This window comes from Bos taurus, chromosome 22 (genome assembly GCF_002263795.3).
Source record: "Bos taurus isolate L1 Dominette 01449 registration number 42190680 breed Hereford chromosome 22, ARS-UCD2.0, whole genome shotgun sequence".
NCBI classification, from domain to species: Eukaryota; Metazoa; Chordata; class Mammalia; order Artiodactyla; family Bovidae; genus Bos; species Bos taurus.
Genome location: NC_037349.1, coordinates 40,346,250 through 40,372,392, shown reverse-complemented (window position 1 = coordinate 40,372,392; position 26,143 = coordinate 40,346,250). Strand labels below are relative to the sequence as shown.

At 40.9% G+C, this 26,143-nt stretch overlaps 2 protein-coding genes across 10 annotated transcripts in view; both read right to left on the bottom strand.

The window, feature by feature from the left end:
• FHIT (fragile histidine triad diadenosine triphosphatase) overlaps positions 1–26,143 on the bottom strand; it is a 1,524,027-nt gene that overhangs the window by 1,258,664 nt on the left and 239,220 nt on the right.
• LOC132343538 (uncharacterized) overlaps positions 1,163–26,143 on the bottom strand; it is a 96,323-nt gene continuing 71,342 nt past the window's right edge. Inside the window, exon 2 of the mRNA XM_059880159.1 lies at positions 1,163–26,143. This exon is cut by the window's right edge and continues 27,588 nt beyond it. The gene's annotated coding sequence lies outside the window, so the exon portion shown is untranslated.

Sequence of the window (26,143 nt, the reverse complement as noted above, 5' to 3'; positions counted from 1 at the left end):
CATCATAGGCTAAGAGAATCAGACATATTCAAATTATTACCAACACTAATTTCAGGTTAAGACTGTTCTGAAATGAAATCAAATTAACTCTACACAGTGGAGTCTCTTATACCGTTCATTAACTTCACCAAATATTTTCATAAAGCACTTGAAGTGAGATGTTTCATCAGAACAATCTCCCTCTGAACATACTTTAAAACAAACTAATGCAAGCTTACTATCTCAAATCAAATCTGAAGACAGTAAACTTTTCCTTTAAAAAAAAACAAACAAACCTGTGTGTCTCTACAAAAGCCAGTGAAACAGAACGTCATGGGGTAATATTCTAATGTAACAAAGAGGAAGTTCCAGTATCTGCTCTGTTTTACCTCGAGGTATCAACTACTGTTTGATTACTGTTTCTGTAAAGAAAATGTTTTCTTCATGAATCTAAAGGAAGACAATGATTTGCTGAATGAAAAATTTGACATGGAAAGCAAAACATTCTTCATTCCACATCCGTGTTTATTTGGCTACCCAGGTTTTCTTAAAGCTCTAATCTCATGATGACTCTCCTCCGTGATATTTCGTTTTACCTTGGAAACAAACATTTCCTTTCCATTATTAACTGAAAATTCCAGTGCCTTGAATGTCTCTATGTATCTTTTTCTTTTTGCTACTTTTTTCCCATTAAAAAAAAAAAAAGTAACCTGGATTTCTATTAAAAGGAGTTCCCCTATTAACTCTTGCCTAAGAATTCACATGTTGGCATGTTTGAAGGCGGGTCAGTGAATCCGCCTGCCAATGCAGGAGACACTGGAGACTCGGGTTTGATCCCTGGGTTGGGAAGATTCCCCTGGACGAGGAAATGGCACCCATTCCAGTATTCTTGCCTAGAAATATCCCATGGACAGAGGAGCCTGGTGGACTACAGTCCATGACAGGAAAGAATTGGACATGACTCAGTGACTGAGCACGCACACACACACATTTGAAAGTACACCCTGCAGACATTGGGCACGTTGCTCACGGTCAAATGACAGACTGATGACGGATGACGGCTTCCTGTCTACTTCTATGTCACATTTGCTAAGTTTCTGTTGAGACCACAGGGTAAGCCCAGTTTATGAACATTTTTATCTTCTTTCTGCTTCACAGATCATTCATAATCACACACACATACACAAAAAAAAAAAAAAAAAAAAATGAGAAAGAAAAACAAATCGTGAAAACCCTTTCCCACTGATGCTGAAAGCAGAAGCAAATGCCATAATCCTCAGCACTGAGTGAATCTGTGTAGTAAAAAGAAGCCAGTGCTACAGTGTGGATGGTTCAGTATTATGACCAAAAGGAGCCTCTTTAAGCCCTGGGGTTCAGTGTTTTTACTCAAATCTGTCCTTAAAGGTTGAAATTTATCATACTTAGGCTCAGCCACCCTTAAGACACTTAAGTGTGTGGCTGAGTGTGAAATAGAAATAAAACCTATAGCTCTTTTCTGGGTTGAGTAAGAAACCAAAAGTGCACAACCTTCAAACAACTGAAGGTGCTACAATAATTCCAAAAGGGCGTGCTGAGCAGGAGGGATGCTGATAGCCTCCGTTAAGGGAGACATTGTTAGCCACGATGCTTAGCATAATTTGAGAAGGCATCACAAAGCTTTCATAGGAAAACCTGGTTAAAAAAAAAAATCATACTTCTTAATCTTATTTCTTTCAGTCTCTCCTTACTTCATTGCCATATGGGCAAGCAAAGAAGACTAGACAGAGAAGGGAGGAGGATGTTAAGGAAGAAGAAATGTTAAGAAACAACAAGAAATGTTAAGGAAGGGTGACCCCTGTGGTTGGTAATTTGTCCTGACAGTTGATAGCAGGGCAAAAACCAGCCAAGTTCCCTCCCTGAGTCAGGTCCTTGAAGGACCCAAGATACAGTGAGAATAGAGAAGCAGCTTTGGGATGGCTGGGGCAGTGCTTCTAAAACTAGCACGCTGACAAATCACCTGAGCTTCGTCGCTCAGTCGTGGATGACTGTTCTGCGACCCCATGGACTGTAGCTCCCACCAGGCTCCTCCGTCCACGGGATTTCCCAGGCAAGAATACTGGACTGCGTTGCCATTTCCTCCTCAGGGGAATCTTCCCAACCCAGGAACCAAACTCTGGTTTTTTAAAATGTAGATTCTGATTCAGAAATAGGATCTTAGATTCTGTACCCCATGGGGATCTTGTTAAAATGCTGATTCTGATAATGGAGTGGGGCTTCAGATTCTGCAATCTTGATCGTAGAACAGGGGTCCCCAACCTCTGGGATCCAATACATGGTAATCTGTGGTGGAGTTAATGTAATAATAATAGAAATAAAGTGCACAATAAATATAAAGCTATCCTAATGATTCCCCCTCAACCCCCTGATCCCCCACTCCCACCCTTGCCGACAGTCCATAAAAAAATTTCCACAAAACTGGTGACTGGTGCCAAAAAGGTTGGGGACTGCTTTCTTACCAGAAACTTAAACTGGCATCCCATGTCATGCCCCACTGCTGCTTCTCAGGTCTGGTACACTGGCATACTCTCAGCCTTTTTCTCAGAGAAATTTCACGTGACTCCTTTTCCTTTCTTAAAGACACCTCCAGTACAGAGGACAAAAGTATGGCGTGGTAGGAAAAGTACTGGCTCTGGAGTCAGACAAACTTGGGTTGCAACTCCATCTCTGCAATTGATTTGCATTCTGTGTGTTGTAGGTGAGCTTTTTAACCTCTCTGAGGCTAATTGCTCCATCTATAAATGGGGCAAGCTAATCTTTCTCTCAGGGTTGTTACAGGAACAAATGACATGGTGTGCATACTCTGGTAAATTCATTCATGGAATAAGTGAACAAGTAAACACCACAACTCTATCCACAAGGGGTGGAGGGTATGTTACAATGTTTGATTACACCCTTACTTTTCCTAATACTATGGCTTTGCCTCTTTCTTAGACATACAACTATAGATTTTATAAAGTTCTAAGCACTTCCAACACTTTTCTGACTCAAAAAAAGCTACTCTCTGGTCATGCTTTTAATAAAGACAGAATCCAGGGAAGACTTGGTTTTAAATAATATTCCTTGCTCTGTCTAATGGTGAAGATACACTTGGTAATTTTCTTTCTCCCAATTAATTCAGTTCGTAGACTCATTCTTCTGGACTTGGGCTCCTATTTCCAATGACAGATCCTCCTTGTTCTCAAGCTGCCCCATCTAGTCTCTCTCCTCTGACATGAAGTCAGGTTCCCTGTTGCTTCCACGGTAAATAAGGCAAAGGTGCTCCCTCCTACCTGTGTTGTCAGTGGAGAGTCTGGGTTCTTCTAGAGGAATTTAGAGGACTCATCTCAGTCATCCAGAGGAATTAAGGGGAAACAACTAACATAAACCTTCCCTATCTGTCCCATACCAACAGATTGATCCAGCAATCTAAAACTCAGGGTTTAATAAAGAGAGGAAAGGAGATGAGAGTCAGGTATGGATGTGAGAGTTGGACTCTGAAGATGGCTGAGTGCCGAAGAATTGACGCTTTTGAACTGTGGTGTTGGAGAAGACTCTTGAGAGTCCCTTGGACTGCAAGGAGATCCAACCAGTCCATTCTAAAGAAGATCAGTCCTGGGTGTTCTTTGGAAGGACTGATGCTAAAGCTGAAACTCCAATACTTTGGCCACCTCATGCGAAGAGTTGACTCATTGGAAAAGACTCTGATGCTGGGAGGGATTGGGGGCAGGAGGAGAAGGGGACAACAGAGGATGAGATGGCTGGATGGCATCACCGACTCGATGGACATGAGTTTGAGTGAACTACGGGAGTTAGTGATGGACAGGGAGGCCTGGCGTGCTGCGATTCAGGGGGTCACAAAGAGTCGGACACGACTGAGTGACTGAACTGAACTGAACTGAAAGGGGCTTGGGCATCAATAGAACAGAAAGCACACGTCAACTACATGTGTCCCAAATGATGAGAAAAATCAATGATCCTTCAGTGATATCTGCCCTTGAGATCACTTCCTCTACCCCAGTGGCCTCTGTCCCCTAAGCTGTTGTCGCAGAAGTAGGGCCTGCTTCCAGTGAGCTCACTACCATCTCAGACAGAATCAGAGGAATGAGTTATTTTTGGCTCATCTGTCTTATTAGATTGATCTGTATGATAATGCCATATTTTTAGTATGAATATTGGCAGTTTCATATAACGCCACCTTATATCCTGTTTAGAGAAATAAAATTACACTTACAAAAAAGTGAACCATTTCTATGGTGGGACTATGCTGGTTTGCACAAAAAGAAACTCACTCAGTCATGTTCGATTCTTTGTGATCCCATGAACCATAGCCCACCAGACTCTTCTGTCCATGGAATTTTCCAGGCAAGAATAGCAAAGTAGGTTGCCATTTCCTTCTCCAAGGCTTCTTCCCAACCCAGGTCTCCTGCACTGAACCCAGTCTCCTGCATTTGCAGGCAGATTCTTTACCATCTGAGCCACAAAGTTACCTCAAATTCATTTACTAAAAGGCTGCATATTTTAAACAAAAACGTTCTTAGTGTGACCCTTTTTATTACTGTCTACTTTGCTGAGACAAGATAAATTCAGCAAACTTCTTTAGGAAACATCTCATCTGGGGCAGCAACTATTGGTCAAACACCACGCAAGCACTGTGCAATTATTCTGTGGAAGGCGTGAGAAGGCCTCAACAATAAACAAAACCCCATCTCTGTCTCTAAGGAGTAACTGATATAGCTGAGGAAAGCCCCTTTGGGGAAAAGGAAAAGGTAAAGAATGAAGCAACAATATAAGAAATGTCACAAGACAGACCATAATCATTTGCTAAATGAGTAGAATAGAAAATAAGTGCAGTGAGTCGAGAGGCAGGAGCAATCACCTAGAATCTGATTTGAGCCACTTTCCATCTAATTTAGCTCATCAATCACTGCACCCTCCCACCTACTTACTGTGGGAAGTTATTGCAGAAAATGAAAATCACCTCTCTGCCTACTCATAACTCTCAGATGACGGTCCCAGAGATATATCCCCAGTAGGTCTCAGACCACGCCCTCTCATTTGTTAGCGCTTTCTCAGGAACAGATGGAAGAAGAGGACATTTAGGCTGGACACTTCTCTCCCCTGTAGATAGGTTCAGTATGATGGCCTGGGAGCAGGGGGCTGATGGTATATACCTCAATATAAATAGAAGCATCCTGGCAGCCCAGCATTCAAAGTAACTTTATGATGTCTCCTAATTCTGAATTTCAACCTTTCTGAGCAGTTGCCAATAGCCAAAAGTGGCCATAGCTGTAAGTACCTTATAAATACTCATTTAGGTACAAACGAGACCGTGTTAACATCACACACTCACTAGCCAATTCAGCAATTCCCAGTGAGCTCTCACAGACCCTCCTGTGGTTCCTTGCTCTGCCTCTTCTATTGAGGTCTCCACTTGAGGATAGTACCTAGCCATGAATCCTATCTCCAGGATCCTGCAGGAAAAGGCTGCTCTTTTATTCCAGGAGCCAAAACCAAGTGCTCTGCAAGTGGCAAACTCTCAAGGTAGCAGCAGCCCTGGCTGCCTCAGTGCTCCCCGCACTAAAGCCACGTTGACATTCTGTGCAGAAACGCCGATAATGCCCTTTGAGAGAAGGACAATGCTGTCACCCTCTATCACCTGGGCTTTAAAAATGTTTGCTCACACCAAGGAAGTATCTCTAATTAGGCCCTATCCCTTACCTCTCACCTCTAATCCATGGGAAAGCCCTTTTTCCTACAAAGTATCCCTTAAGTCCACCCCTTTTCTCCATCTCAACAGATATTCTGCTTCCCTGGTGGCTCAGCTGATAAAGAATCTGACCGCAATGCAGGAAACCCAGTTCAGTCCCTGGGTCGAGAAGATCCCACGGAGAAGGAAGTGGCAACCCACTCCAGTGTTCTTGCCTGGAAAATCCTAAGGACAGAGCAGCATGGCAGGCTACAGTCCATGGAGTGGCAAAAAACTGGACACAACTGAATGACTAACACTTCAACACACACCACTTACATGGGCCTCTACCACAGCCTCCTAAGATCCTGTTTCCATACTTGTTCTTCTAATCCATTCTGAACAGAGGTGCAAGACAGACTTTCTGTTGTGTTTTATTTTTAACAAATCAATTAAATGGCCTATAATTCCTGAGCTTAAAATCCTTGAGTGCCTTCCTGTTATACTCAGGATCAAATCTAAGCTCTTTGTCCTGGCCCTCAAGGCCTTCTGGGATCTAGTCCTCTCTCTTCCTGAAGCTCAGGCCAAGTCTCTGGTGCTGGGCTACAGAATAGACACCACTACTGGTCTTTTCATGGCCCAGACTACCTTACTACTCTTAACAGAGAAATTTCTTGAAGGCCTCCCTGTCCTTCCAGCAGACACTTGGCAAACCCAACTCTGAATATTTCTTTTGGTTCAACCTCAAATCACCTCTCTCCACGTCTTTGTATATACAGCTGTGTGTCTGTGTGTATGGCTATTTTTATACACTATTGTAGATATTTTGATGGCATCAGTTTATTCAGTTCAGTTCAGTCGCTCAGTCGTGTCTGACTCTTTGCGACCCCATGAATTGCAGCACACCAGGCCTCCCTGTCCATCACCAACTCCCGGAGTTCACCCAAACCCACGTCCATCAAGTCGGTGATGCCATCCAGCCATCTCATCCTCTGTCATCCCCTTCTCCTCCCGCCCCCAATCCCTCCCAGCATCAGGGTCTTTTCCAATGAGTCAACTCTTTGCATGAGGTGGCCAAAGTATTGGAGTTTCAGCTTTAGCATCATTCCTTCCAAAGAACACCCAGGACAGATCTCCTTCAGAATGGACTGGTTGGATCTCCTTGCAGTCCATGGGACTCTCAAGACTCTTCTCCAACACCACAGTTCAAAAGCATCAATGATAGCATAGTATCCCAATTCTGGGCTTCCCTGGTGGCTCAGATGGTAAAGAATCTGCCTGTAATGTGGGAGACCTGGGTTCAATCCCTGGGTTGGGAAGATCCCCTGGAAAAGGGAAAGACAACCCACTATGGTATTCCTGCCTGGAGAATTCCATGAACAGAGGAGCCTGGCAGGTTACAGTCCATGGAATTTCAAAGAGTCAGACACAACTGAGCGACTTTCAATGTCACTATCCCAAATTCCACAGAGAGGACAACCTGAGCCAAATACTACATGCTCCTAATTTATTAGAGCATGTGCTCTCATGGAAGCAAGAGGGAGAGAAGGGGAAAATGAGGCAGGGAAAGAGGAAAAGCAGATCCCAGGGTACATTTCTGAGTTGCCTGCCACTGTTCTCAAGCACAACTGATTGTGGGATGTTCCTAGCCTATCTTCTGCCTCGTGAACAGCAGCTTCTCAGGACAGCTGATCAGACAGAAGGGAGACAAATGTTTTCAACCCAACAACCATAAGAGGGGGGTGACCTGGTCTAGTGCATCTCAGGCCTTGAGGCAATGGAGCATCTGGGGTTGAGCACTGATGTGAGGGACTAGGAGATGTCACTGCAATAGCCTTTGGTCACTAGAGGCAGCAGTAATGACCTGGCTCTATAATCATGAGAGTACCACATAGCAAGCATACAGATCTGGAGTAGGGCCCAACCTAAAGCTAGCACAGATGGATTAGGAGGTGATGACCATCTACATATATCGCTCAAGACTGACAAGCATGTGACCCACAGGCTCACTACTTCAAGAGTCTGCACTCACAGCAAGCATTTCCAAATTTTCTACAGTACTTTTTCTAACTGAGCCCAGGTACAGCCTTGGGATACCCAGGCTCGATCCCTGGATTGGGAAGATCCCCTGGAGGAGGGCATGGCAATCCACTCCAGTATTCTTGTCTGGAGAATCCCCATGGACAGAGGAGCCACAACTGAGTGACTAAGCACAGCACAGCACAACTTCAAAAGAGAACATTATAATGAAAAAGTTCTTTCCCATAAGTTAACTAATTTGATCTCTACAAACTTGCAACATTCAGTAGGGAAGGTAAAATTCACCTCTGTTCTTCAGCTGGGCAATAGAGATTTAAAAAAATACCTGATATGCATATAGCCATGCACTGTCAGAGCAGGGATGAGAACCAAGACTTTCTGCCTTCTGATTATGTATAAAAACCTAACATAAGGGCTTCCCTGTTGGCTCAGTGGTAAAGAATCCGCCTGCCAATGCAGGACACATGGGTTTGATCCCTGATCCGGGGAGACCCCAAATGCCGTGTAGGAATGAAGCCCGTGCACCACAACTACTGAGCCTGTGCTCTAGAACCCAGAAGCCACAACTACTGAAGCCCACATGCCTAGGGCCCGTGCTCCTCAGCAAGAGATGCCACCACAGTGAGGAGCCGGCGTGCCACAACTAAAGAGTAGCCCCACTCGCTCCAACGAGAGAAAAGCCTGGCACACAGCAAGGAAGACCTAGCACAACCAGAACTAAATCAATTAATTGATTTTTTAAAAAGAAACCAAAAATTAAAAAAAAAAAGAAACCTAACATACATATACTGTAACCCAATGCCTTCTGAGATTATAACCCAATACCTGAGAATCATATAACTATTTTACTAATTTCACTATTTCACTCAGTTCAGTTCAGTTCAATCGCTCAGTCGTGTCCGACTCTTTGTGACCCCATGAACCGCAGCACGCCAGGCCTCCTTGTCCATCACCCACTCCTGGAGTCCACCCAAACCCATGTCCATCGAGTCGGTGATGCCATCAACCATCTCATCCTCTGTTGTTCCCTTTTCCTCCTGCCCTCAGTCTTTCCCAGCATCAATATGAGGATAAATAATGTGGTTCTAAGAACTGTTCTCTATTATTTTATTTTTTTAACATATATTGGAAGACAGAAAGGAGACAGTAAAAAGAAGAGACATGACATAATGCAAATAAGTATAAACAATATTTATTTTTAAATTCAGACTTGGATTATAAAGACAAAAATACTACCAACCTAATGAAAAATGATCAATTTCAATAAGTGGAAAATGTCACAAAAGGGAAGTTTTTCCACAGCATCCTTCATGTAACCCAGCTCTAAATCTCAGAAGCCTCAGGGTATGTGGATCTCCTTGATACTCTGGGAAAAGAAAATACCACTCTAGAAGTCAAACTCCACGTACACCCTCACACAGTAGTTCTCATCATTCTGCATTTGACACCCGTTTCACAGATTTAGCATCACATCGTGATCCAAACCTAATTTATGGAGCAAAGCCACTTCATATAAAGCATCTCTGACCTTCATTGTGGTGTGATTACAAGTCAATCTGCCAATGTTGTTGTTCTTAGGCTTTGATACATATTACAGGAAAGATGTGTCATTATTTCTACTGACCCTTCATTCTTCTCCCATCCACCAAATATACCTACCCAAATGTTCAGAGCTCTGTATATACATCTTAATAATTTGTTGTCCCAAACTTCGCAAGGAAAATGTACATGGTATGGCATCAAGAATGTCTAAAGCTCTAGCTGAAACTTCATGAATCTGACTTTAAGCAGTGTTGGGGGTCTATTCTACGTAGAGAAGTGTGCTAAGAACTAACAGTTACCCAAATGCATTTCTGGTCCCCTTTTCTCCCTTCGAAACCCGTTTTCATCCAGGCTCTTTAAAGCATTAGTTCCCCACTTTTCTTCACCAAAGCTCCTCCCTCAACCGCATATTATCCTTCCCACTAAAACCAGCCACACTGCCCTTCTCTTCAGTGGTGGCTTCTGCTTTGAGGAGCCCAGCTGGACCCCTGGCCTAAACAACGTGGCCCAGACCACCCAGCATTGCTCTGAAGGCCAGTACTGGCTTGGTATACAGGCCCTGCTGCCCTAGTGTGGTCCCTGCCTGATCACCAGTAAAGCTTAATCACAATAAATAAATTTTTAAATATCAAAAAAAGAATAAGATACTGCTCCTTTCCTTAAAAGTAATAAGCTCCAAACTGCATGATACAACTAAAGGGTGGTCAAAAAGTCAATGTAGAGAACTATGATCAGAATTCTTTTTAAAACATTAACATAGAATTGAATAAAAATAGTAGGAAACCTCACAGAGTCAAGAGTAGGTATGCTTTCCTGAAGCTCTGTGTATGCTTACATGCACGTGTGAGTGTAACTGTATCCCTTACTGTGGGTGATGACAAAGTTTCCCACAGTAAGAAAGACATCTTTGAACACACAAAGATCCGGAATCTGTGATGGAGAATCCCTAGAGTGACACATAATTAGCTTTCTATATGCACATACGATGGTAGAGACTATTACTACTGAGTAGACCTGATGTTCAGGCAATGGTGAGAACCCAAACTTAGCTTTCCAAAGCCCATTTTCGTCATTTTACTCCCTGCTCAGAAATCACTGCATGCCTGCCCCGTAATCACAGAATAGAATCTGAGCTCATTAGTATGGCAGTTAAGGACCTCCAACTTCTTCTCCTACCTCCTGTCACCCATACCCCAGCCTCTTGTACCATACTGAGGCTATAGTCTCTTTTTGCCATTTCCTAAATATTCTCTATATTTTGTTATGGCTGGGCCCTGGTACAAATTCTTCCTTCATGTAAGAGTGTTCTTCCTTCTCTAAGTGACCAGTAAAGTCATAAACTTGTTACAGATAGTTTTATTTTGTCCCTCCAGCAAATTTTATCATCCTCCTCTTGAAAATACTATTCTTTTTGCTTTGAGGATCTCCCCAAAGTTTCCTATCTTGCTGGTGGTGTTGTCAACCATAATACCCCACCGCCTGTGGTCAGGAGGGAAATCATGTGACAACTATATAGTGACTGGTTAAAAATTAGTCTCGTGGCCTAAAGCAGACAGTTGTAATTTGTTGCTGGTGCAAAAGGCAGGTATAGTATCTGCCCTGTGTTTTAACAGCAGTCCTCGAAGACGGAAGCCTCGAAGGTTTCCCAAGTGGTGCAGTGGCAAAGAATCCACCTGCCCACGCAAGAGATGTGGATTCGATCCCTGGGTTGGAAAGATCCCCTGGAGAAGCAAACACAATTCACTCCAGTATTCTTGCTTAGGAAATCCCACAGACAGAGGAGCCTGGCAGGCTACAGTCCATGGGGTCACAAGATCTGGACACGACGTAGTGACTAAACAACCACCACCTCGAAGACAGCTAGTCATTAACTGTGCATCAGAATCTCACCCAGAGGGCTTCTTAAACCGCAGATTATTCAGCCTCACTCCCAGAGTTTCTGACTGGATAAATCTGAAGTATGGCCCGAGAAATTACATTTCTAATATGTTCCTTGGTTTTTTATCTTCCCATTATTGTGTAACAATTACTACAAACTTAGTGGCTTAAAACAACGTAAATGTATTTTCTTACAGTTCTGGAGGCTGGAAGTCCAAAATAGGTGTCATGGGGCTAATATCGAAGTGTTAGCAGGGCTGGCTCCTTCTGGAGGCTCCAGGGGAGAATCCATGCCTGGTCTAGCTTCTTGAGGCTGCCTGAATTCCTCCAGAAGAAATCTTTCCAGGGAAAGATGTGGCCTCTTTCTCACATCTCTTCTTTCTGTTATCATAACTCCTACTACTAACTCTGATCTCTCTCTTATAAGAGGCCTTTTGATTTTACTGGGTCCACTTGAATAATCTAGGCTGCTCTTCCCATTTCAAAATCCTTACTCACACTAGAAAGTCCCTTCCAGGGATCAGATGTGCACATGTTTGGCCATTACTTTGCCCACTGCACCAGGTGATGCTGACCCTGATAGACATGGCCCACATTTTAAAAACCACTGAATGGCCATCACTATAAAAGCCAGCCTTAAATTTTAATTATTCTTTAGTCTGTCTGCCCCTGCTCTATCCCACTAGATTCAGAGTGTTCTGGGGGCTGGTTTGAATCGTAGCCCTTTTTAAAAAATTAATTCTATTTACATCTTCCTTTCTGAACACTGGCATATACATCTTTCTGGTAAATTTGAGGAACAGGCAAGCAGACTGTAATATTAATAGAAAAAAAAAACTCGTAAACCCAATACCCTGAAGTAGAAAGAGACTGGCTAATAAATCATCTGGTTTCCTTACTGTTCACCATAGGTCTTTCTATCTAATTATGCTCCTAGATCTCAAACTCCTCCATTACTGACTACGAGACATATTACCAGTGATATCCCAGATATTTCTATTTTTTTCTCTAACCAAATCTGTGTATCCAGACCCATCCTGACCTCCACCTCAGGGGTCAAAGAAGGGTAGACTCTGGGTCTTGAAGATGGCTTTACCAGCCACTCAAACATTAAAGCTAGAAATCTCATTAGCATCACAGGAACAGGAAGTGACATTTATTCCATCGTTGCTGTGACCCGGAAATGTTCTACATCCCCTATAGACACTTAGTCATTATTTCTTAGAGGGCTTGTTCACTTTTATATCTCTGACGGTGCTTTGCATGTAGCATATACTCAGTAAGCCTACACTGTCTGGCTCACTCAGCAGACTGCAAGCTCCTTGAGAGTAGGGACTGGATCTTCTCATTTTGTTGCCAGAATAAAACTAAGTGACATACCTCACATGACATTTACAGTACAATGGCAGAGAGGTCAGACCATAATATGTGAGTAGAAGGGAATAAGTTAGCCAAGCTGGCATAGGGCATGATGTCAAACTGCCTTGAGGAGTAGGCAGAACTTAAACATGATATATCAGGCAGCTCATAGATACTACACAATCCTAGACAAGGACATGAAGTTAAAATCATTTTATAGAACCACAGCAACAAGTCCACAGTTTAGCTTAGAAGCAATTAGACAAGAACCAAAGGTTTTCCAGGAGGTCTGATTCTTCAGAGAGACAAAAGGATTGAAATTGGGTCCTTCAAGTTCTCTTTCAGCCTCCTGATTGCACTATCGAGGTATTGGTCCTTTGTTCTTGGTGATTTACTGTATCTGATTGTAACTCAGAATTCAAACATTAGGCTTTACCTTCTTTTCCATCAGGATTTTAAAATCAATATCTTTACCATTTATGAATTGTGTGATGTGCTTTGAAGACTTAAGGCATCTTACAGAGAGAGGGAATGTCACCTTGTACTGTCGTACCAGTGTAGTAAATAATGATTTCTTTAAAAATCAAAAGCTTGTTGCTTGAAATGCTATTAAATTGTAACCTATAAAAGCAGCACACAATCATCTCAATGGTACAAAAAGCAAACTTTAAATATAGTGCATGAGGACTGTTACAATATAAAAGGAGAATATAATCTAATTTTTTAACCATTTGAGTTATATGTAATATGAAATTTAAAAATCTCGTAAAGAATAAGATTTACTCACCATGCTTGTCAGGTAGAGCACCTCACACGTGCCAAGGACTGTAGCCCAGTGTTAATCAGAGGAACCCCTTCCCATATGGAGCTAATAATTTAGTGGTGAGGACAGACATTAAATAAATAATTATGAATATGTACGAAAGGACGAAATGAAATGAAGGTTTTCCAGGAACAATTTGAACATAGAACCAAGCATGAAACAGATATGGGGACCAGGAGGCTCTGCTCTCCAGGAGAAATGATATTCCATCTGAGATCTAAGGATGAGCGTGTGAGCTGAGCAGCAACATGGGGGAGGGGGGGAATCTTTTAGCAAATGATCAGCATACAAGAAGGAGGAATAGAAGGGGATGGGCTGGGAGCATCAAAGCCTGTTCAAGAATGTTCAACCTGGACAAGGTGGATAGGGAGACCTGACATATTTGTTTGAGCTCGATCCCTCAGAATTTTGCATTGTAAGTCTTCCCGTTTTAGATGGCTTTCTAGAAAAGAGGGGTTTTCTTTATGAAACTGAATATACTGAGAACTACAACAATCTTAAATCAATGTGTTGTTTAGAACATAATCATGATTCTAAAAGATATCTGATAAAACTTTTCTTTTCAAACAACTTTCTTAAAGGAATTTAAGATAATCTGGTGATAAGGTAGAGACATGACAGAGGTTTTCCCACAGAAGTCCTTGGTTTAAATACCCTGGCAGTATGGGAAGGGAGGATCCGTGTTTTACGGTGTCTCTACTGGGTCTGGTGCTCAATGCATGAACAGCATGCCACACATGTAGCTGACAACACAGGTGTACCATATATGAGATCTTATTCCAAACACTTTAATCAAGCTTACTATTAATACCTATGAGACACTGTACTGAGGGTTCTACATATATTTCTCACTTAACCTTCAAGACAACTTTAGAAGGTAGGTACAATTACTAACCTCAGTTTATAGATGTGTCACCTGAAGCTTAGAGAAGGTAAATAACTCTTCAAAGATCACACTGCAAGTCCGCAGTTGGAGGCTCTAAACCCATGCCCATTGTTACTGAGAAATAATATATTTCCTGACACATCAGCAAACAAAGATCTAACAGTTATTAGTGATGGCAGCCCTCCAATGTGAGCTGGTGACCCTAAAGGGCACTCAGGAAGAAGAAGAATATCTGTGATCTACCAACCATCAGACTGATGCCACTACCTATGGTGAGCCCCAAGGGAGCTCAGGATGTGAAAAACACAGGATTCGGTGCTCAGTCACTCAGTCGTGTCTGACTCTTTGTGACCCCATGGACTGTATAGCCTTCCAGGCTCCTCTGTCCATGGAAAAAGCACAGGACACTGGCCCCAAATAGGTGAGGTGTATCTAAAAGGGATGGTTACAGTGAGCCCATACATAGTAGGGCGCTAAACTCCTTAACTTGGGATATCTGGTTTTCTTTTTTGTTTGTTTTTTTAATTTCTATTCTTTTTTTTTTTAACTTTACAATATTGTATTGGTTTTGCCATATATCAAAATGAATCTGCCACAGGTATACATGTGTTTCCCATCCTGAACCCTCCTCCCTCCTCCCTCCCCATACCATCCCTCTGGGTCGTCCCAGTGCACCAGCCCCAAGCATCCAGTATCGTGCATCGAACCTGGACTGGAGACTCGTTTCATATATGATATTATACATATTTCAATGCCATTCTCCCAAATCATCCCACCCTCTCCCTCTCTCACAGAGCACAACAAGAAGAATCTTTTGATGTTCAGACTACCTGCCATTTGTTGCAAAACTTCAATATAACCTGGCTCCTCCCCTCACTGCCTTGGAGCAGCTCTCTCAGGGTCACTTGAGATGCTGTCTCCTAGGCTTGAAGTCCTAAAAATTCCCAAGAAATGAAACATAACTCTCAACTTCTAGGTTTTAACTACTTTTTAAGTCAACATTACTGAGAGAAGCTCTGCTTTTATCCAATTCTGGCCATTTTTGCTGAGGGGGAGAAGCATGTTTTTCCACCCTTCTTGGTTTCCCTTGAATTACTCTCTAATAACACCGTGTGTTTAATAAGCAATGCATTATTCCTGGGCATTTGAATTAATATCATCACTCAGAGACAGTAAACAGAAGTTTGCATTTGTGCACTGCCTGGGGGTGGAAGCTTCAATAAAAGCCTGAGGTGGGAGGAAGAGATGAACAGGCAGACTTGAATCAGAGGCAAGGGATGCAATTTGATGTGGGGTAATAAGAAATTCTGCCTAGGCTAGCAGACAAAACCAATCTTTCCCCGCTCCCAGCCCAACAACATGGATGCATTTCTCCTAACATGGCTTTTCTTTACTCCACAGGGCATGAAAGGCCCAGCCCTACCCATCACACACACACACACACACACACACACACACACACACACACACACACGCACAAATTCTGCGCATGCCCTAAGGTGCCTGGCGTACAATATTTTAGGAGTAATGGGCTGCAAGTGCCTTTGATAAAGTTTGCTTGGGGCCTAGGAATTTTAATGTACATCCACAAATTGAAGACGTGTAAATTAAAAACATCCTACCAATACAGCAACAACTTGGGAGAGTGGTGACTGTGAATTTTCAGGAACTTGCCTGCAGCCTTCCAAATGCAAAGCAGCATTAGGAGATAAGGAGCAGCTTGTTACTAAAGGTCTCCACACTGACCTCATGCATTAAGCTGAACAAAGGATCATTAATGATTCCAAGGCCTGTCATATTAGAATTAGGTGGTAGTGAGGACAGAGTATCTAGTTTTGCTATTCTTGTGACATTTCTTATTTTTTAAACTCTAGTATAAAAGTATGCATTATTTGTATGATTTGTTTCACATGCTACGTTCCACGGTGGACAGATAAGATGGTTTTCCCCATTCTAGTATTTCACAAAGAGAGAGGAAAAAAACAAAAAAAAAAACCAATGTCAACAGGAAAAGAACCACTTTCCAGGACCGGCTGGTTAGCTTTGACATTTGGAAAATTGCTTTATTGCCAGAAGTCAATTTCTGCGACTGTGACCATGTTTACACACATAAAATTAATAATGTGCACAGCTCCTCTTCTCTTACCATTTTATCTCAAGCAGATCGGACCCCTCAGCCTATAAAGTTACATTTTTCAAATAAGATTTTCTTTATAAAATACGTAAGAAACTATTCTACAGAGCCCCAGGAACCTTAGAAATGCACACTTATTTCTTTGTTCATTGAGTCAGTATTTGCTGAGTACCTACTAATTGTTGGTCATTTTTCCAGGACCTGAGGACACAGATTGGATAAAACACACAATAAGTATGTAATCCATTAAATGAATGAAATAAGTTTGAGTGTAGTAGGGCTTCCCTGGTGACTCAGTGGGAAAGAATCCACCTTCTAGTGTGAAGACAAGCATTGGATCCCTAGGTCAGGAAGATTCCCTGGAGGAGGAAATGGCAACCCATGCCAGTATTCTTGCCTGGAAAATCCCATGGACAGAGGAGTGTGGTAAGCTACAGCCCATAGGGTTGCAAAGAGTCAGACATGACTTAGCGACTGAAAAGAAGAAGGAGAAAGCATTAGGAAGGAAATCAGGTAAGGCAATGTGAGAGAGAGGCAGGTCCTTTCTAACAGGTAGTCAGGAAAAGACTCTCTGGGAAGGTGACATTTGCACTGAGAGCTGAGTGACAGGAAGGAGCCAGAAGAGTTCTGGGCAGAGAGAATGGCAAAACACAAGAACAAACCTGGCTATTCAAGCACAGATGAGGTTCAGTGTGACCAGAGGGCACTGATGCAGGGCTGGTGGATGGGAGATAAGGTCTAGGAGGGAGGCTGGAGCAGATCAGGTGGAGGTCCTGGGGGCTATGGTGCAGACTTTTGGTTCTACATTAATAACAAGCAGAGCCACTGACATCTTAAAGCCGGGGAATGATGAATTGCAACATTTACAAACCAACAGCTGCTTTTGGTCATGGAGGAAGAAAACGGACAAAACTGTGTTCCACCCAAAGCTGTCAGTTCATTATAGATCCTAAGACACTGTTTTTGTCAGTATGTATAGTGATTAAGAATGCAGTGTGGGGCAGAAAATCTAGGTTTGAATCCTTGCTCTCCCATTAACATGCTATGTAGTCTTAGGGAATACATTTAACTTACTCAAGTCTTCATTTCTCCATGTAAAACCATGTAATACCTCCCAGGGTCTTGGTGAGAATTACAAAAGACTTTACACATAATACAGAGTCGCAGTAGTACCCGGACCATGCTACGTATTCAGGGAATAATAGCTGGTATTAGTAGTAGTATTGTAGTATTACTATTAGGAAGAAGAGAGTGAAGGACTAAACAACCACCCAGATCCTTCAGAGGAGAATACAAACATATTGGAGACAGGATGGAGGTTTCCATAAGCATACAGCATCTCTGTGCTCCAGGGTTCCTGCAAGTGTACTGAGCATGGTAGAATCTGGACCAAAACAGATTAAAAAAAAAAAAACTAGAAACAATCCAAATGCTCACAAACAGGAATATCGATCCACAAAATGTTGTCTATTCATACAATGAAACACTCCACAGAAACAAAAAAGAGTGAACTGGCACTCCCAATAACATGGATGAATGTTACAAACATGTTTATTGAAAAAAGCTAGAAAGGAGTGGATACATGCTGTGTGGTTCCATTTATAGGAAGCTTAAGAATAGGTGAAACTAATTGATGTTGATATCAAAATAGTAAGTTACCTCCTGAGGAAGCGCATTTGGAAAGCATTTGGAAGGGAAACAATGGAGCCTGCTGGGGAGCTTTAAAAGGTTCTATACCTTGATCTAGATGGTATTTACATGGAGATATATATGTACGTAAAATTAACATCAAGCTGTAAACTAAAGATCAGCATACTTTATCAGCTTTTACTGTGTGTATGTTATGCCCTAATAATTTTTTTTTAATATATCATTTCAAAGGATCAGAGACAGCTAAATAAATAAACAAATGCTGACTGCTCTGAGAGAACTCTAACCTTGGGAGCCTGATAATTCCCAAAGCTGCTTCTCCCTTTCTGTGTTAAACAGCTCTATCCATACTGTCAGCCACAGGGAAAGCAACCAACCACGGGGAACAGATGAAGAAAAGTTCAGCTGAGTAGCAGAACAACCTGGAAGCATGTCCAACTGTGACCATGACCAGTTTCTCAAAACCACTCCAGCCATTGCCAGTGACTGCTTTGTGCCTTATCTTTCATTTGAGCTGAATTAGTCTACACCACATGAAAGCTCACGTGGACAGAGTCCCCTTCTCTTCTATATGAGAAATAACACCTCAGGTACCTGGGTGCTCTATAAAGAATAAAAATAATAACAGGAAGCTATGGAACAATTGAAGTGCAGAGCATTTGTTTAAACAGCATTTTCTGGCATTTTAATAAGGGAAACTCAGAGGGCTTCCAGCATAGAAAAAGAATCCAAATGGAATCGTTTCATTTTCCTGATGGAGCACCCCAACCCGCAATGCAAGAGTCATTAAATCTCATCGTGTGGTGTTAAAAAATGCTTTTCAGCTAAAATCAGCCAAAAATGTGCCCAGGGCAAATTTTTATGACCATATCATCACGACCTGAAATTCAGATCAGTGGACTAGCTAGAAATACATGCTCACTAGAACAGTTCAGAGTATTTTCTGCATCTATCTCAGTGAAAAATGGTAGCAAAAGAAAGCTTATTTTCCTGGAAAAACACAATCAAATAATAAAACAATTCAGGACCAGTTTTCACAAAGTAATAACAGGCCATACATAATTGATTGCCTTTAGTCTGCTTCTCTGGGTATTACAAATCATAGTTACTAGAGCTTCAACCAAACTTTCATTCTGGATTCGGCTGTCCATTCTGGCACTGCCTGAAACTGCTTTAGTGCCTTTATTGCACGCTTACTGGGTCATTCTTTAGTCACTTCTTCAGTGAAAGTCTCACACTCCCAACAATGTTACACATCCTGCTCTATGTGTGTCACTTGCTCTCTCCGATGGTAGGCAAAAACGAAATTCTTCTAGAAGTGAATTACTTTGGACTTATGATTTCATCTCTGGCTGGCAAGGGAATATGAACCACCCTGAGAGATAACACACTTTCCTGGGAAATTATATCCCAACTCCCTCCATTAAAACCCTAGTAAACTGGAGAGAAATACTAAAATTATCCCAACTCCTTGGTTTCCCAAACACTGAGCAGCTGTATCCACAAAAAAAGAATAAATAATTCATTCCAAAACTCTCTTTCTTTGCACATCCCAAGGTGCATTCGCAGCACTGGTTGCAGAAAGAGGCTTTCAGATTTTGAGTTGTGCTTCCACCACAGGAGCCATACTCCTCTGTCTTACTTTCCCTCTTTATTTAAGGTTAATGACCTAGACCTGGGCTGTCCATTATGGTGGCCGTGAGACATAGCATCTATTCAGCAACTGAAAGGTGACTTGTTTGAATTCACAGATATTTTAAGTAGAAAATATACACAGAAGGGACTTTCCTGGAAGTCCAGTGGTTAAGATCCCATGCTTCCAATGTACGGGGCGTGTGGTTCAATCTCTGGTCTGGGAATAACAGCCCACATGCAGTGTGGCCAAAAGATAATATATATATATATACACACATATATATATACATATATATATACACACACACAGGATTTTGGAGACATGCTACCAAAAAAAAAAGTGAACATGAAATATATCTCAATAATTTAAAAATACTGATTACATGTTGAAATGATATTTTGGACATATTAGGCTAAATAAAGTATTTATTAAAATTAATTCTGTCTTTTTTCTTTTTACTTTTTTGATATGGCCATTAATTCTTTTCATTATATATGTGGCTCTCATTGTATTTCATTTGGATATCACTGATCTAGATAGTTTTGAATTCCTATTAGGACTAAGAGTCTCTCCATGTGAAAATCATGAATCACAACCCTAACTGCAAATAGACATGTCTTGTATGTCTTAAAATATGGAGAATAAAGAAGAGACAGCAACATAATCACCATGTGTATTAAATGTTTCATTACACTTACACTTTCCTAAGCACACTGCAAAAAAAGACAAAAAAAAGCATGACACAGTCCCTTATCCTCCAGAAATAGTAATGACACTGAAAATGAACTTTTAAATCAAACCATCTTAAATCTCACTTCTTCCTTTACAGTCTCAGTTTCCCCATTTGTGAAAAGAAAAATGCATATACCAACTTTTTAGAAAATTAAATGACATAATGTCAATTAATGCTTAAAAAATATCACCGAGCACTGAGGAAATGGAAAAGATTATGGCATTGGACATGTCGAACCAGGAGGTGGAAGGAATCTGAGCCTGGAGATCAATAGATACGTGAATAGATAAAATCACTTCAACCAGTCTGCTCTGCACAATAGGACGTGCAAACTCAGGAGTCCTCTGGAGTCAGGCAGGTGAGAAAACAAGTGAAATCAGTTGCGCGGATAAGTGTATGTTGCATGGTCATGTGGGGAGCACACACCCCATCTAAACTACACAGCTCCGGCTCTCATCCAGCCAGTTTAGACCATGAGAGAACAATAATGGTATAGTGTGGTCAGATTTTCTGATTTTTAAAGAGAACCTAAAAATTCAGATTTTTTAATGTTTAGAAAAAAAATTTTAAGGCATTAAAAATTTTAGACATTTTAGACAATTTTAGACATTCTAGACAGAGCTCATGGGAAAACAGTTTAATATATCTGCTGCCTAGAAGGTGTATGAGATAAGTTGTTAGACTTCTAACATATGAAAGTTAGTGGAGATCTCAAATGGAATTCCCACTAGCCCCAAAACATCTGAGCTGCCAAAGCTGGAGAGGAAGGATTCCCTCTCTTTCCCCTGAGCTCCTCATGCGGCAAGAACCCAGTTGCCACAGCTACAGCTGTCCCGGGGGTGTCTCTCTCCCTTCCAGACCCTGACCTGGATGTTATGTAGAATGTTTCAAAGAGAGCTGCAAAAACACTTGGACTCTGCAAGAGACAGTGACATAATCCAGGGTGCTACTCTGGCTATTATTCACTGCCTACTTTAGGTCACTCTGGGATATTGTCTGTTTCAATTTCAGGCTCTCTCTGCTCCCCATTTGGGTAAATAAATTGCCACATTGTATAAATGTGTACAATCTGTAAACCTGGAAGAACTGCTTTGTGGAATAATTTTTTAAACATCATACTTTAAAAAACACTAGTGGCCTCTCTATATCTATTGTTAGGAAGTAAGAGGACTTATTCCCCCAAAATTAAAATTACAGTAGCTACTCCTTCCTCAAGTGAGTGATTCTTAGGAAATGCATTTGAAAGAGGATGACTTTCCAGTGAACACTTTAATTTTAATTTAACCTTCCTAGAAAATGAAGTGCTTTGTGTAGATTCTTTTGGTTTTATTTAAGGCATAAAAATTAGTTCTGAGCTGTGATAATTGTAAGCTTAGGAATGCAATCATTCTAAGCACCACTTCTGACTTGCTTATAAACCCTACAGATCTTGAGCTGCTGTTTATTGCTAATTCAAAGTTGACAAGTTATTTAATTGTGAAGCTGAACTTGAAGTCAAGAGTGTGGCAGAATGGTTGGAGGTAGATTGCTTCGTTTTGCTTTCAACAGGTTACCTTAAGACCAGATGCATGGCGTGGTATGAGCAGGTTTCTGGGTATGTGGTCATCTAACTATTAATCTTCTTAATTAAAATGGGAATGATGACATATTCTAAGGGTAGAATTACATATTCCATTAAACTATATCCTACCTTTTGAAACCAATCACAGGTACAGCAAACAATCACAGTTCCTATCATCCACATTTCTGATTTTTGTCAGAATTGTGGTTTGTTATTGTTGCTCTAAGGACTCAACCTAAATATCAATGCTTATTTTTTACTGTTTAAGGAAAAGCAAGGGAGCCAAGACTTTGGTCATAAAAAATCTTGATGGTCATAATATAGGAGGTAAAGTATTTCTAAACTTTTTAGAATTATGTGTTTGAGTCCATGACAACACACCTATACATATGCATGTATATATATACATACACATACATATATATAAAATCAGCATCAACCAAAGTGACATATAACATTTCTTTTTCTTTAAAATAAATATAGGTCCCTGGAAATGTCTTAAGAAAAATGAATTCCTACTTAAATATGGGCATATTTGAATTGAGATTCCTTTGAAGAAAGTTATCATTTTCAAATACCACTATGCATGAAAGATGTGAGTATCCAGATACTAAAATCACTGAAGTTAATTTAATTAAAATGTTTGACATATATCTGTACTTCATGTAATTAACACTTTTTAGTAATTCAAGAAACAGATTAAAAAGTTCACTCTAATTTTAACTTTCTTATAATTCCCATTTGAGAAACAATCTAGAAATTATCACCTGCCTGAATATTTTTGGAGTAGAACTGATGACATGTTGCTGAACTATGGGCTGATGTGGGTCCCAAGACACATGCTGTTCAAACACTTTGGCCATTGTTGTGTTTTTTTATCTATTCAAGAGCCTGTACTAGCACATTATACAAGAGCAGGCACTTTGCTGGTCTTTGGGGACACAATAATAATCCCTGCCCTCAGGTACCTTACAATCTTCACTCAACAGTTAATGGATCCAAAGTCAGGGAAGAGAAGCACCTCACAGTCACGGACTACAACAAGGAAAAATAAAATGCCACTACCACCGGCTGTTTGTCTGTCAATATTTCTACATAAAAATCTGAATTTCTGGCCTCTCTTAAAAAAAAAAAAAAATCATCATATCCTAGCATACTAGATCAGAAATCCCCCTTGGCAACAGCTGACTGGAAGCAGATGGCAGCGTACTTCCCAGATCACTGCTCGTGCTTTCTCCAGCTCACCAAGGTTGCCCTCACTCCCATTAGGTTCACTCGTCACTCAGTGCTATCACCCACCTGGTCCTCTTATTACAGTATTGAGTTGCTGCCCCTGCTAGAAATGATTGGCAGTCAGAGAGCCTGGCTGTAGCCCTCGGCCTGCTCGACTCAGCCATTATTAAATGTGTGACCTATGATGAATTATTTAACCCCACTGAGCATCAGTTTTCAGTTTTTGCTTCTGAAAAAAAAAAAAAAGACAAAATGAAAGAAAACCAAACAAAGCAAACATATTCTGCTTTCTGGGCATGGCAATTGTAACTCTCCAAACAGAAATCTAAGGAAAGTTTTCAAAACCTGGGAAGCACTAAGCAAACAGTTAGTATTCTTATAATTATATTTTCAGAGAAAAAAAAATCTAGAATTTAAAAAAATATCTGCCTGTGTCTGATTATTACTATAAAGATCAAGTACTTTTATCTGAATCAAATCTCACATGACCCTTTGTGACAAATATTACAATATTACTTTACTCATTTTGTAGTGAAGAAATCCAGGCTGAAAAGGATCAAGGGACACACTCCATCATCAAATGCTTACTCTTTTATTAAGTCAATTTTCAAGACTGTTACCATAATTTTAAGACCCATGAAAGTGAAACTATTAGTCGCTCAGTCGTGTATGACTCTTTGTGACCCCATGGACTGTAGCTGCCAGGTTCCTCTATTCACAGAATTCTCTAGGCAAGAATACTGGAGTGGGTTGCCATTCTCTTCTCAAAGGGATCTTCTTGATCCATAAAGAGACCATAAACAATGGATACCAAAGAAAAGAAGACAAACCAGTAAGTTGAGCATTTTCCAAGGGCAAACTCCAGATAAGGAGTATAGACAGTTTTTGAAAGGGAACACTTTTTAGAGAGTATTATATACTATGATATAAAGGAAATATCTTGAATAAATATTTGTAATAGACATTCCTATGGACTTTTAATAAACTGATAGGAGTAAAGATTTTGAGGATGTACTCTCTCATTAAATGTTTCTCAACATTATATCATTTTCCTGGAGACTATTATCTGTAAGCAGGTATTCAGTAACTTCTTTGAGAAAAAAAATGACCTTAATTTTATTAAAATCTACTTGTATTAATCCCTTCCCCATCCTCTATTTTAGCCCATTTGAACCATACTGCAGTTCAGAAAGAAATGTGAGAACAGACCTGGCCTACTTTCATATTTTCAAGAAGATGCTGATATAGTAAAAAGTCTGATTTAAACATGAATTAATGGTTTTCCCAGTAGTCATGTATGGATATGAGAGTTGGACCATAAAGAAGACTGAGAGCTGAAGAATTGATGCTTTTGAATTGTGGTGCTGGGAAAGACCCCTGAGAGCCCCTTGGACTGCAAGATCAAACCACTCAATCCTGAAGGAAATCAACTGTGAATATTCATTGGAAGGACTGATACTGAAGTTGAAGCTCCAATACTTTGGCCATCTGATGTGAAGAGCCAACTCTTTGGAAAAGACTCTGATGCTGGAAAGATTGAGGGCAGGAGGAGAAAGGGATGACACAGGATGAGACAGTTGGATAGCACCATCAACGCAATAGACATGAGTTTGAGCAAGCTCCAGTATATAGTGAAGGACGAGGAAGCCTGGTCTGCTGCAGTCCATGGGGCCGCAGAGTCGGATATGACTTAGATGACTTAGCAACTGAACACTACCAACAAAGACTTATACTTACCTTTAAGGAAAGACTCACTATAGAACAGTAAGATTTTCTAGTGCACTTACATTTTATTAGGCTTAAAAAAATTGTTTAATGGTGTCATTAGGTACACACTTACTGAATAAAACCCAATATATAATAACTTCATAATAACTTAAAAAAATGCAATGGACTTATTTAAGCCTCTTCCATGGTTCACCATAATTTAGGTAGAGAAAATTCTAAATGAACAAGCACAGGAGTGACTTTAAAGCACACAGGAGATCTCTGTGTAGTTAATTTAGAAGCACTGTGGGAAATAAATCAGGAGATATGTGAAAGAAGAACCAGTTCTTGGTGGGAGGTAAACATGACTGAGTAATGTGCAAACTACTGTTTACACATTGTAATCAGCTGGTGGCTAAGGAAAAAACTTAAAGATAATTTCACTGCCACTGCCATGGTTTTGATCTAAATGTCTGCATTAAGCAGAGAAACTCAGACTAGAATGTCACAGGAAGAGCACAGTGCCAGGAACCACACACTTGGCATGCAGGAACTAAATCTTAATAACAACTGCAGAAGATGGGACTGCATATTCTAATAAACTTTCAGAATCTATAAGAATTGTCAGCCACCATTTATAAATCTCAAAAACTGGGGAGAAATATTTAGCATCCCAGCCTTTAGTTCTTCCAAATAAAGATTCTGAAAACAAACAGGATTTCCATCTAGAATGGCCATCACTTCATTATAAGAATAAATAAACAGAAACATCTTAGTTCTAGGAGAACTAGATTTCTTTTCATGGTCAATTTCATTTAGGTAAAAATAACAGAAAATTTACAGAAAAGAGGACTTTTAAGGCATGTTGGATTCCCCAAGAAACAGATTCCTCACACATTTAGCTTGAAGAAGGTTTGTAAAGGAGTGCTCTGGGGATCAACATCCATAGGAAAAAAAAAAAAGAAAGGGAGAGAAAGCCAGCAGAAATGGCAGAAGAACTTCCAACGGTAGCTTGTGGGGAACAATGAAGATGGAGTGTCTTGTGTTGGGGTGAGAGGGCGGGGGCCTTTATACCCTCCAGTGATGAGTCCCTGGAGACAGACCACCTCATGAAAGAGATGTGCCTTTGAAAGGGGGTTGTCTGTGGGCAGCATCCCCAGCAGGTGGGGTAATGAGCGCTTATCTCCTGAAGGAGGATCTGGGCAACACATCAAAGAATCTATACACTTTGGTCCCACAGGAGTGAAAATATTTTCAAGTGCTGGCATTAAAGACTGT